Source organism: Etheostoma spectabile, chromosome 2, assembly GCF_008692095.1.
Source record: "Etheostoma spectabile isolate EspeVRDwgs_2016 chromosome 2, UIUC_Espe_1.0, whole genome shotgun sequence".
NCBI classification, from domain to species: domain Eukaryota; kingdom Metazoa; phylum Chordata; class Actinopteri; order Perciformes; family Percidae; genus Etheostoma; species Etheostoma spectabile.
In genome coordinates, this window is record NC_045734.1 from 28,186,854 (window position 1) to 28,198,539 (window position 11,686).

Below are 11,686 nucleotides of genomic sequence, written 5' to 3' on the forward strand. Positions count from 1 at the left end.
GGTTAAATTCAACTGCCAAAACTCAAAGCGAAGCAATGAGTGACGGTTCACCATCGTCCAGTCACCACGGTCCTCGGTAGAATGGAATAGAATAGGAAATGTATTGGTCAACCATACAGTATGTCCATGCCTGAGTTAAAATGACACTTTGTATTGGCCCAGCAGAGGAAAGGTATGAATATTTTATACACCTTTCCTCACGCATAAGTCAGTAAAGCCTGGACAAAAAAAGTAATAACAGCCTGTTCTTTTCATTGGGTCTGTGCAGAGCAGTGCAGTAATGCGGCCACTTTAAAGGTGGCCAGACCCATTCTTTCTCTGCCCCATACTTCTGCCCGGGCTATAAATTTGTCGCGCAACTGTTGACATCGCTTGCAATATGCTGCACTCAGAATGTGATCACCACATGCACTGTGAGCAAGAACAAGGCAGCACACTCTTTCTTGTCTGCTCGCACAGATAAACACGCACAATGGTGGCCAACCAGTCATAAAGTACTAAAGCTCCATGGAGCCCTAATGAAAGCAAAGGAGAAGGGGGAGAGCGAAGAAGATACTCGGATGAATAACAATCATTGTTGTGTTGGGGGTGGTAGGCCCAATGTGTGTGTGTGTGTGTGTGGAGGACAGGGGGGGGGTCAGCAGTGAAAGCAAACTCCCAGTCCCTGTCTGTGGTCCTGCACCTCCCCTCTGGAATGGAATCCACCAAATCGCTGCTAATTGAATAAGTGACAATGAGCAGGCAGACGAGGCGACAGATGCTCGCGTGCCTTTACAACCAGCATCACACACACACACACACACACACACACACACACACCACACACACACATTCCTCTTGACTCTAATCTGAACCAGGGGTCCAGAGGCACATTTCTATGGCCGCTCCACCTGCTGCTCCCATTGACATGGGGGAGGGAGCGAGGATATTGCAAAGATCGCCATGAATGTTCACGACAGACGTTTAATTCACACCATCACTTTGTGGCTACAAGGCCCAGACACACGGAGGCAATAATGAGCAGAGGTGCACCCAGGCGTTTGAGCTGTTTCATGCTGATTCTCATGCATTTGTGGAACCAATGATTTGGGCTTCAGAGCTACCTATAGGTCAATAAAAAAATTATATTTGGGGAGCTGCAGGAGAACCAAAAACGTACTAAATCCAAGAGACATGTCTTTTGCTCCAGCTGCAGAAGATGCATATGGTTGGCCCAATTATTCATGCACTCAAAAGGACCATGTTTGTTCGGCTCCTCTGGTTATGTAGCGTGCCTAAATGTATTAAGTCTCCATCTGCTTTTTACTTAGATTATACCTCCTCTATACATTAATTGTTTTCATTCTGCGCAGTGTTTAAGACCCCAGCGCACCCCCACCAACCACCCCCTCCAACCCCATCTCTTTCTTTTGCTCCCTTCTTCCATAAACTCCGGAGCTGACTTTGTTCTCCAAATGTGATTAGCTTCTCTGGGACGCATGAAGTAATTGCATTACTGCATTGTAAGCATTGGGGCTATGGAAATGCTGGGCGCCCGTATCAAACCTGTTTAAATAGCCTACCAAGCGCACTATGGTTAAAGATGTGCAAAAGAGGAGTGAATGCAAACATTTCGCAGACATGGCTCAGGCCATGAATAGACAAAGGGGGTGGGAATAAAGGTTTTCCGCCAATTTAAGGCCCTGCTTTTAGAAAAAAAAGGGGGAGAAACAGCTTCTGGTTGGTGTCCCTGCACGTTTGGAATATTTAATAAGCTATTGTTTTCAGACAAATGCGCAAAAAAGGGTTAGACGCGTCTGTGTAGATGCTTAAAAGATCAGCCCACCTGGTTAAAATAAATTACATCATCAAGCCCTGAGATGATTTTTATAGTAATCATGCAGCCAGTCGGTAGCAGCTTGTGGTAACTTATTCATTTGTTTTGCAGATTATGTGTCTATCTGTTGCTTAAGGTTAATTATGGCCATCCAAAAGGATTCAGAAAGTGTTGCATGAGAAAGGAAAGGAGACAGTATTATTTGGGGGCTCCAGATGGTCACCTGCAGTCTCATCTTCAACTTCTACTGTTTGATTTGAATATGCATGATGAACCTGTTATTGCAGTAACTGAGCTCCCTATTAGTTGAGGGCCGATTTATTTCCCACTCTGTCTCTCTGACGCACACACAAGATGACCGCAGCCTCATGCACGCGCGCGCAATGTGTGAATGGATGTGGGACAGCTTAGTTCTCTCCAATCCCCCATGACAACTCTTCCTTGCAGTTGCGTGGGGTTCAGGGCTCCGCCGGAGTCTTGTTTGGTCGCCGGGTCCTGGTGCCAAAGAAACCGCGCCAGATGGTCTCCAGAATGCACTGTCCCAGTTGTGCACATTCATTAAACCTTAGATCGCTCTGTCTCTCTCTCTCTCCGTTTTATTTTCATGGCTCTGGTTCACTCTGTGCGTGCGCATTTACATAAATGAGACTATTTTCTGGCGAGCTAAAACAAATGCCTCTCCGAGGTGTTTTGGATGCTGCATGCGCTCCTTATCAAAAAACAAAAAAAAATAACACAACCTGGGGGGAGTTTGAAGTGATGTTGAACAGATTTGTGCACGGGGACAGAGCTCGGTTCCTCCGCGTGACCAACTCTTTAAAGGCATTCATTAGAGTACGGCTCCCTTTCAACGCGATTCGCCACACAGCTTACCCGGCTTGTAGGCTACCCGCAGCCAGACAGACACAGATGAGACGCATGTGAAAAAAAAATACATATTGCACTCCAAACATCTAGTGCAAAGTGCCCGCGCCTGAAGTAGAGGGTATTCATCTGCCACTTTAAAAGAGCGTAAAAAGGACTAAACGCACATGGCATGCGTTCACATGCCAATGCATCCAGTGCGTCAGTCACATATAGTAGAAGTGAGTGGTGACAGCTGGTTTTAAAAGTGTGCCTATCGAGGCTTTAGAGGTGGAGTGTGACAATGCTGGGGATTGAAGTGACTATACATTTGTCTTTCCTAATGAGAATTTAGACTCTGTGTGTCTCCATGCTGTCTGGGGAGAACAGACCCGAAGCGAGGAACTCGTAAACCTTCCTGTGGTTTTACAGCAATGCAAAACGGCAGGGTAAGCTTTTTGAATGAAGGTTTTCCTCTGGAGTTTATTTTCTCCCCTGTCCATTGTAGGGGCATGGTCGTTACTCTGAAAAGTGGGGCGAGTTTACCCCTCAGGGCGGGGTTTCTTTTTATCCCCCGCTTTCTCTTTTGCCTCCCCTCTTTCGCCGCCTTCTCCTCTCCTCTGGAGTTTGAGTGGCCACCAGCCAGCTTTTGATTTCAGAAGCGTTTTTTCTTTCCCGGGATGTGAATAGGGGGGCCGTGGCTGTACAACTAGTTGATTGGAGGCGGGTTATTTTTGGGCAAGTCTGTGTGCAGAGGCAACTCAAACGGAGAGAGGGAGCGAAGGAGAGCGCACGGCGCACAGACCAGACGCAGGGAAGAGAGGGAGAAAGGCGCACAGATGTCACAGGCGTTCAGACGTTTCTCCCGCACACATACAGAGATCTAGATAGACACACATTTGGATGTTTTTTTTAATGGAAATTAAAACAACTTGAGCGAGCTTCCATTTTGAACATTCTAATGTTTTTTTTCTCCTCGTCGCTGCGCGGAGAGAGACATGCAGCTGCTGATTGAAGGAGCACAGCATTTAGTGATTTAAAAACCGGGGATTGACCTGTTCTGCCTTTTGGAGCTATTTTTGTGGATCTTGTTTTTGGCTTCCACAAAAAAAAAATGCAACCAGGAAAAATGAAAGGACTATTTCTGACAAGATTGTGGAAAGTTGTGGCTGTTTTGGCGCTGGCAACCCAACACGTCGCCGGAAAGACAGTGAAATATCAGGTCCACGAGGAGCAGAAGGTCGGCACGGTTATTGCCCGTTTGAAAGACGATGTCGCGGACGTTCTGGCTAAACTTCCGAGCTCAGTGTCGCTCCGCTTCAGAGCTATGCAAAGAGCGAGCTCGTCTTTCCTCACGGTGCGCGAGCAGGACGGAGAAATCAGCATCAGGACCAAAATCGACCGCGAGAAACTCTGCGAAAAGAACCTCAACTGTTCCATTCAATTCGACGTGCTGACGCTCCCCACTGAGCACCTGCAGCTGTTTCACGTCGAAGTGGAAGTGTTGGACATCAACGACAACGCGCCCCAGTTCGCCCGCACCGTCATCCCCATTGAGATCTCCGAGAGCGCGGCCGTGGGAGCGCGCATTCCCCTGGACAGCGCCACAGACCCCGATGTCGGGGAGAACTCACTCTACACGTATGCCTTAGAGCCCAACAACTTCTTCAAGATTGACATCCAATCCAGGACGGACGGGGCCAAATATGCTGAGCTGGTGGTGCTCAGGGAGCTGGACCGGGAGGTGCGCTCCGGTTATGAACTTCAGTACACGGCCTCTGACAGGGGCGTTCCCCCGAGAACGGGGTCGACCCTCCTCAAAATCAGTGTTGCCGACTCAAACGACAACAGCCCCGTTTTTGACAAGTCATCATATGTCATTAATCTCCCGGAAAATGCACCTGTTGGCACTCTGCTCATGGACTTAAACGCCACTGACGCCGATGACGGCACCAACGCCAAAATAGTGTATTCCTTCAGCAGTCACGTGTCCCCCAAAATCATGGAGACGTTTAAGATTAACCCAGACAGCGGCCGCCTGACCCTCATCAGGCGTGTGGACTATGAGGCCGTGAACTCTTATGACATTGATGTCCAAGCGCAGGACATGGGTCCCAACTCGATGCCGGCCCACTGCAAGATCCTGGTCAAAGTTGGAGACGTGAACGACAATAAACCAGACATCAGCATCAATCTCATGTCCTCTCAGGGCAATGGGGATGCAGCCTATATATCTGAGGCGTCCCCTTTGGACACCTTTGTGGCTTTGGTGAGGGTGGAGGACTTGGACTCCGGGTTAAACGGAGAGGTACAGTGTAAACTTCACGGTCAAGGATATTTCAAACTGCAGAAGTCCTATGAGAACAACTACATGATTCTGACCAACATATCTCTGGACCGAGAGAAGAGGTCAGAGTTCAGTTTGACGGTGGTGGCCGAGGACCGCGGGACCCCCAGTCTCTCTACTGTCAAACATTTCACTGTGCACGTCACCGACGAAAACGACAACCCGCCCCGTTTTGAGAAGGGGCAATATGAGATCTTCAAATCGGAGAACAATGCCCCCGGGGCGTACCTGACGTCCATCTTGGCCACTGACCCTGATCTGGACGCCAATGGGCAGGTGAGCTACTCCATCTTGGAGAACTCTGTCCACGGGAGCTCCATCTCCACCTACGTCACAATTGACCCGTCCAATGGCGCCATCTATGCTCTGCGTACGTTCGATCGGGAGGACGTTAGCCGCATCTCCTTTGGGGGCAAGCCAAGCCCGGGGGGGGGGGGAAAAACCCCCCGCTGGTCACCCAACGTCATGTTTTCCTAAAACATTCTGGATGAGAACAAAAACCCCCCGGGGCCCTTTTTTTGGTCCCCCAGTGGAACCACCGCGGATTTTCCCTTTTGAAATCGAATTTCAAGACCCGGCCACTTGGGGTGACAGCGTTTGGGGACGATGGAAAACGGGGGTAAAACCCCCGACTCATCTGCCCCACGTAAAGGGGGAAACGCCCGGGGTCTTCCCCCTTTGGCCCCCCGAAACGTGTGAAAAACCCGCCAACCGCCACTTTGGCCCAAATTTCCCCCTTTAGCCTAGATTTAAACAGTTGGGGGCGGGATGGGGGAAAGGGAAGGGGCCTTGGGTGCTAAGGCGGGCGCGGGGAAAATCACCCCATGAAAACATGGAAACCCCGGGCCCCTTGATGGGACCAGGGGAGTTTTCCTCGATCCCCCTATTACATTTTTTTCCCCCGGGCCCCCATCTGCACCATGCTCCTGGTCATCATGGTGGTGTTTGCCGCTCGCTGTAACCGCGAGAAGAAGGAGACGAGGCATTCCTACAACTGCCGGGTGGCAGAATCCACCCATCAGCACCATCCCAAGAAGCCGTCGCGCCAAATCCACAAAGGTGATATCACCCTGGTTCCCACTGTGAACGGCACCCTGCCAATCAGAGCTCACCATCGCTCACCTTCGGCCACGCCCCCCATGGACCGAGCCCAGATGGGGAGCCAGCAGAGTCACCACAGCCGACAGTCACTAAACAGCCTAGTGACCATCTCATCCAATCACATTCCAGAGAGCTTTGCCCTGGAATTGGCACACGCGACTCCACCAGTGGAGGTGAGCACTGAGCAAGCACACACTCTCACACTCACACACACACACACACACACACACACACAGAAGTAAATTATTCTCAGAAATTTCACATATGGTCCCTCAGCCCCTTTCCAAATTCTCTCTCACACACACTCTCCTTCTCTCACAAACACACACACACACCAACCTTTTCATCCTCGCATGTCTGTCTCTGTTTGAGCAAATTAACTCATCTCCATGTGTGACAGTGACTTAATCAACACTGCCCTGTAGTTCAAACCGACTCTCATTAAAACTGTTGATGATTATAGATGTGTCTTTGTCTTTACCTTGTTTACACCCTGTCATCATTGCCGCCATCATAACCACGGCTCACCCCTCAGCCATATGTCTCCAAATTCATCTAGACCCCCCCCCCCTCCTGCACAAACACACACACACACACACACACACCCTTTTCATTTTGTTTGAACACCATCCATTTTGTCTCATTCATTTTCAGCAGCCTCTCCATCATCCATTTTGTGTTTACTCATCCATTATTTTGTCTTCTGTGTTGTCTCTCTTTTTTTCTTCCTCTCTTCAATTTCCCATCTGTTATTCATCCACCCTTTTCTGTTTCTTTTTGTTTGTTTTATTTTGTTTGTTTTGTTATTTTTTTTATTTTTGTTTTGGATGTAGCAAGTCTCACAGCTTCTGTCCATGCTCCATCAGGGCCAGTACCAGCCCAGACCCAGTTTCCGTGGCAACAAATACTCCCGCAGCTACAGGTAATTCACCCTTATCCCTCAGCACCCCCCCCCCCCCCCTTAAAAAAAGAGAATCTTTAGTTTACTTTTTAAACCACTTGTTTTTCATTGTGTATCACATGTTCCAACTACCTGTTGTGCGGTTTTGCCTGTCAGTTGCTCAGTTCCGTGTAGATCATGGTTTTGATGGCGTGTAAATGTATATATTTTTTTCATATTCCAGTTGTTATCATACCAATGTCATTCAGTTCAAAGGTATGCAACTCATTTGTCTGAATGTCACAACAGTTTCCTCAAAAAAAACAACCTTTGGGGCTCACGTTGCAAAGTGTGCATCCATCATTACTTTGATCATAATGTCCCTGTACGGTCTATGGATGACAGATTTATTGATGCCCCTAGTGGCTGTTGCGATAGATTTATTGAGGGGATCTACCTGCAAGTAAGATTCATGGGCCCGAGGCTTGTCTCAAGAGTTGACAGATTCCTGAAGCAGCCTTAAGTATTATATGATGGATTTATTTGCTCATTGGTCTCCCTCCTCTTAAAGACAGACGGATTCAGTCGGCAAAAAACACAATGCATTCCGCTTTTATTTGCAAAATGTGAACGTGCAACATTGTTTTTTTAGAGATACAGAGTGATACCTATTATGGGTTTGTCATCCTTTTCTCCTTGTCGTCCTCAGGTATGCATTGCAAGACATGGACAAGTTCAGCCTGAAGGACAGTGGCCGTGGGGACAGCGAGGCGGGGGACAGTGACTGTGACATGGGTCGGGAATCCCCCGTGGACAGGCTGCTGCTGGGGGAGGGCTTTTCTGACCTGATACACCTCGAAATGCACCATCGACTCCACCCAGGTGAGCTACGGATGATGGAACCCACCCCCCGTCCCCGTCCCCATACTTGCCAAATTGTCTTGGATCAGTTGCACACCTCAAACGCTCTAATCCTATCAAGCAAAAGTTGTGTAGTCATACTCTGCGGTGGATTTTGTCTCAGTTTGATTGACTGTCATTCCTGATCCGTTTGAAACAAGATGTTTTTATCGCTGATTCTGAGAGAAAGAAAAGCACTAGCAGCGAATTAACCTGAGCTACCTTGCCCCAGACCACACCTAATGGACCTCCTGCGTGACACATTTCAGCACCATGGACAATGTCAGGCCTAAGCCCGTTATTGGTCCGTACACCTGCCTGTACAGCGACTCCATTCACCCTGTTGCCAACACAATCCCCATTGTACTCGGCCCCATTCTTCCACACAGGCCTCATTTCCACGCTCGTTATCACACTGAGGGAGGTTACAGTGTGTCTGGCTGTTTGTGTTACTCTGTGTGTGTGTGTGTTGTGTGTGTGTGTGGTGTGTGTGTGTGTTGTGTGTGCGTTATCTGCCCCTAAGTTAGAGTCGTGTCTGTAAAATCCTCCCCGGAGCGGAGATGATCGCCTGTCACTCATTGCTATGCGTCTCTGTGTGCTGTTTTTTGTTTTTCTTTCTTTTTTTTTTTTCTTCTTTCTCCCCCCCCCCCCACCCCCACACCTCCCTCCCGGTGAGTGACAGCGGCGCACTTTCATGTCTGAACTGAGGAGAATTCATCGTAATTGCTTTTAGAATTATGTTATTCTCTCCCTCTCTCTCACTCACTCAGGCCCGCGCTCACTCTCCCCTACATGCTGGAGAGCTCCTCAGCATCTCTCTCTCTCTCTCTCTCTCTCTCTCTCTCTACTTGTTAATGCATTCTCTATCTTTATTGAGATGGATAAAAGGAGGGGTGGTGGCGGACATTTCTGTATCTTTTTTTGTTTTTCCTCCCTTTGAGAAAGTCTTGGAGGTGCTGCACCCCCCCCCCCCCAACACCCAACACCCAACACCACCTCCCCTTCCCTTCCTCTATCTCTTATGCTAATATGAAAAAATAGGGAGGGGAAGGAGATAATGGGCCGAGAGGGAGGATTATCCCTGTTTCTCTTCAATAGATTTAATTTGTTTAGATTTTTCTATTTAGATGGGCAAATGTGGCTATTCATGCTGGATATGATAAAAGAACTAAACAAGCAAATCCCTGCCTCAGTCGGGAGACACAGGCATGCTTGGCAGAGCAGCCGGATATTCCATTAACATCTGCCTGTAATGCCATTTGCGTCGAATCTTGCAATTATTCATTTATTTATCTAGATCTGTGCTTGTTTTTCGTACCTGGCACTAGCTGGATATTTGTGTTGTAAGCTGTAAATATCACCAATCTGGCCCTCCAAGCAGGAATATGAAGAGAAAAAAAAACAGACGACCAACCAATTACCAACCTGCGCTGTGATGTGTGTGTTTGTTATTAATGAAAGCGCTGTGAAATATTGAACAACATTGAACAATGTTGTATTTATAAGTTATATTGGCACATGGAAGGGTTAGTCAGAACAGTGTCCTTGTTCCCCTATTTAAAAAATAATAAAAAAATAAAATAAAATGCACATTGACCTGCTGCTGAACTGTATTTCTCTTCTTGCCCTACTTTACCACAATCCCCGGATGTAGGACTTGTATTACTGAAGTGTATTGACTTTTATTTTGTACCGAAGCAACTATGATTGTGATTTGTGATGTGATTTATCCGAGTGTTTTTCTCCTGCAGCTTGGACCCTGCTCCTAACTCTTTCTATGTTCTTCATGTGTTTTTCTTTTTTTGCTTTAGCTATGCGGCTGTGCACGGATGAATGTCGCGTCCTGGGACACTCTGACCAGTGCTGGATGCCCCCGCTCTCCTCGCCCGCTTCCTCTGACTACCGCAACAACATGTACATCCCCGGGGAGGAGTCCTCCCAGCAGCCCCAGCTCGACGATGACCAGTCCTCCGTTGATTCGGAGCGCCGCAAGAGCTTCTCCACTTTTGGCAAGGAGTCTGGGAACGAGGAGGCCGGGGCCGGGGGAGCTGAAGGAAGCGACGCCTGCGCGGCCGGAGGAGGGGCTGGCTCCCTCCTCACAGAGATGAACTCTGTGTTCCAGCGGCTCCTCCCCCCTAACATGGACTCGTACGCAGAGTGCACCGAAACAAGCCCCCCCTCGTCCTCACTGACCACTGAGAGGGGAAGCGGGCGCAGTGGCAACATGGCAGGGAACCATAGCAACAACGCTGTTCCTCAGGACAACCGGCGAGGGTTGTTGCCAGGTGGGAAAGGTCCCGCTTACCCCCCAGGTGTGGCTGCATGGGCGGCCAATACCCACTATTTGAATCCCGGAAGTGGATCTGTGGGAGCCAATCATGTCTCCTCTTCCACCTCCTCCTCCACGCCCGCTCCCAACTCCACCAACGGACAGCCGCCACACCTCAAATGGCTGCCGGCCATGGAGGAAATCCCGGAGAATTATGAGGAAGACGACTTTGACGGCGTCTTCCATCAGGGCCACCCGGGCGGCAAGCGCAGCGAGAGCCGCCACGAGGCCGGCATGGACGCTAGCGAGCTGGTACACGAGATCAACAAACTGCTGCAGGATGTCAGACAGAACTAAGGACAGAGAGAGAGGGAAAAAAAAGAGAGAAGGCATAGCATGGTTTCACATTTCACCCACATTCTGGCAAATGCTTGTTCTTTGTGCCAACATATATAGACTGTATGATGACTGTTTTCTTGTTCACTGTAATGGTTGTCTTGTTGATTTAGCCAAATATCCTCCTCTACCGCTCGGTGCTGAGAGACCCACGGAGAAAAGTAAAACACGGCACTGAATTTGGGATTGAGGTGACTTAAAGGCATCAAAGCGAGCGCTTGAAGAACAGTTGTTATTGCAACTCTCTCAGAAAGTGTCTGCATCGAGTGATTTGAAACGGAAACTGTACCCTTTTCTTCGTTTGTAATGTTTACAGCAGCGCGAACAGACTCCACAGGGAGGAACCAACAGTTGTGTGATCTAATTCCTGCTTCTACACTGTACAGTACTGTACAGTATCTGTGGAAAAAGGCAAACTCACTTGAATATTGTGCTATGTCTCCTGTTTTGTTATTATGGAATGTAACTGTACAATTTGACCTTTGTATTTAAAGAAAAAAAAAAAACAATACACGCTTTTTTACTTCTATATATTTATATGTGTCCGTGTATGTTTGTACAGAAAAAGAAAACAAATGTCTATTTTTTATATTTGTCACTGCATGTCTTAATATCACTTAATGTGTCTCTCTTCCTCTGTTCATTTTATGAAAAACAATTGTATTTAATTTTGGTATTGAATATGTGTGTGTGCGTATTCAAAGTAATCACATTCCAATGCCGTTCCATGTTGGAAGTTGGTTTTGTATGGTAACATTGTGACCATGGGGTGATAAATAAAGTGAAGGGATTCATAACAGCGTCTGAGAGTTATCATTCGTCCGACGTCTCGCGGTAATTTCCTGACTTTTATTTCTCATGTTTTCCCCTCCAAGTGCGTCCATTTGCCCCTCTGTGTCTTAGCACCCCCTAATGCCCAGCAACAGAACTGCAGCACCCTCTGTCTGTGTGCACAGCTTCAGTCAGCCATGTGCTTTCTAGGCAAACCTCATTATACCACAATTCACATGCATGACTCTAATAAATACCCCATTAGCTGTAAATTTATTCCCAAATGATCTCTTTCGATTCAAAATGCATTTAGGCGTTAATTTAGTTTCAGAGTAGGGAGTCTCTGTCTCCAAGTCCCTCATC

The 11,686-nt window shown here is 48.0% G+C and overlaps 1 pseudogene; it reads left to right on the forward strand.

Annotated features, from left to right (window-relative positions):
- Window positions 1–3,181: 3,181 nt before the first annotated feature.
- LOC116704902 (protocadherin-18-like) lies at window positions 3,182–11,349 on the forward strand (annotated as a pseudogene).
- The last annotated feature ends 337 nt before the right edge of the window (window positions 11,350–11,686 follow it).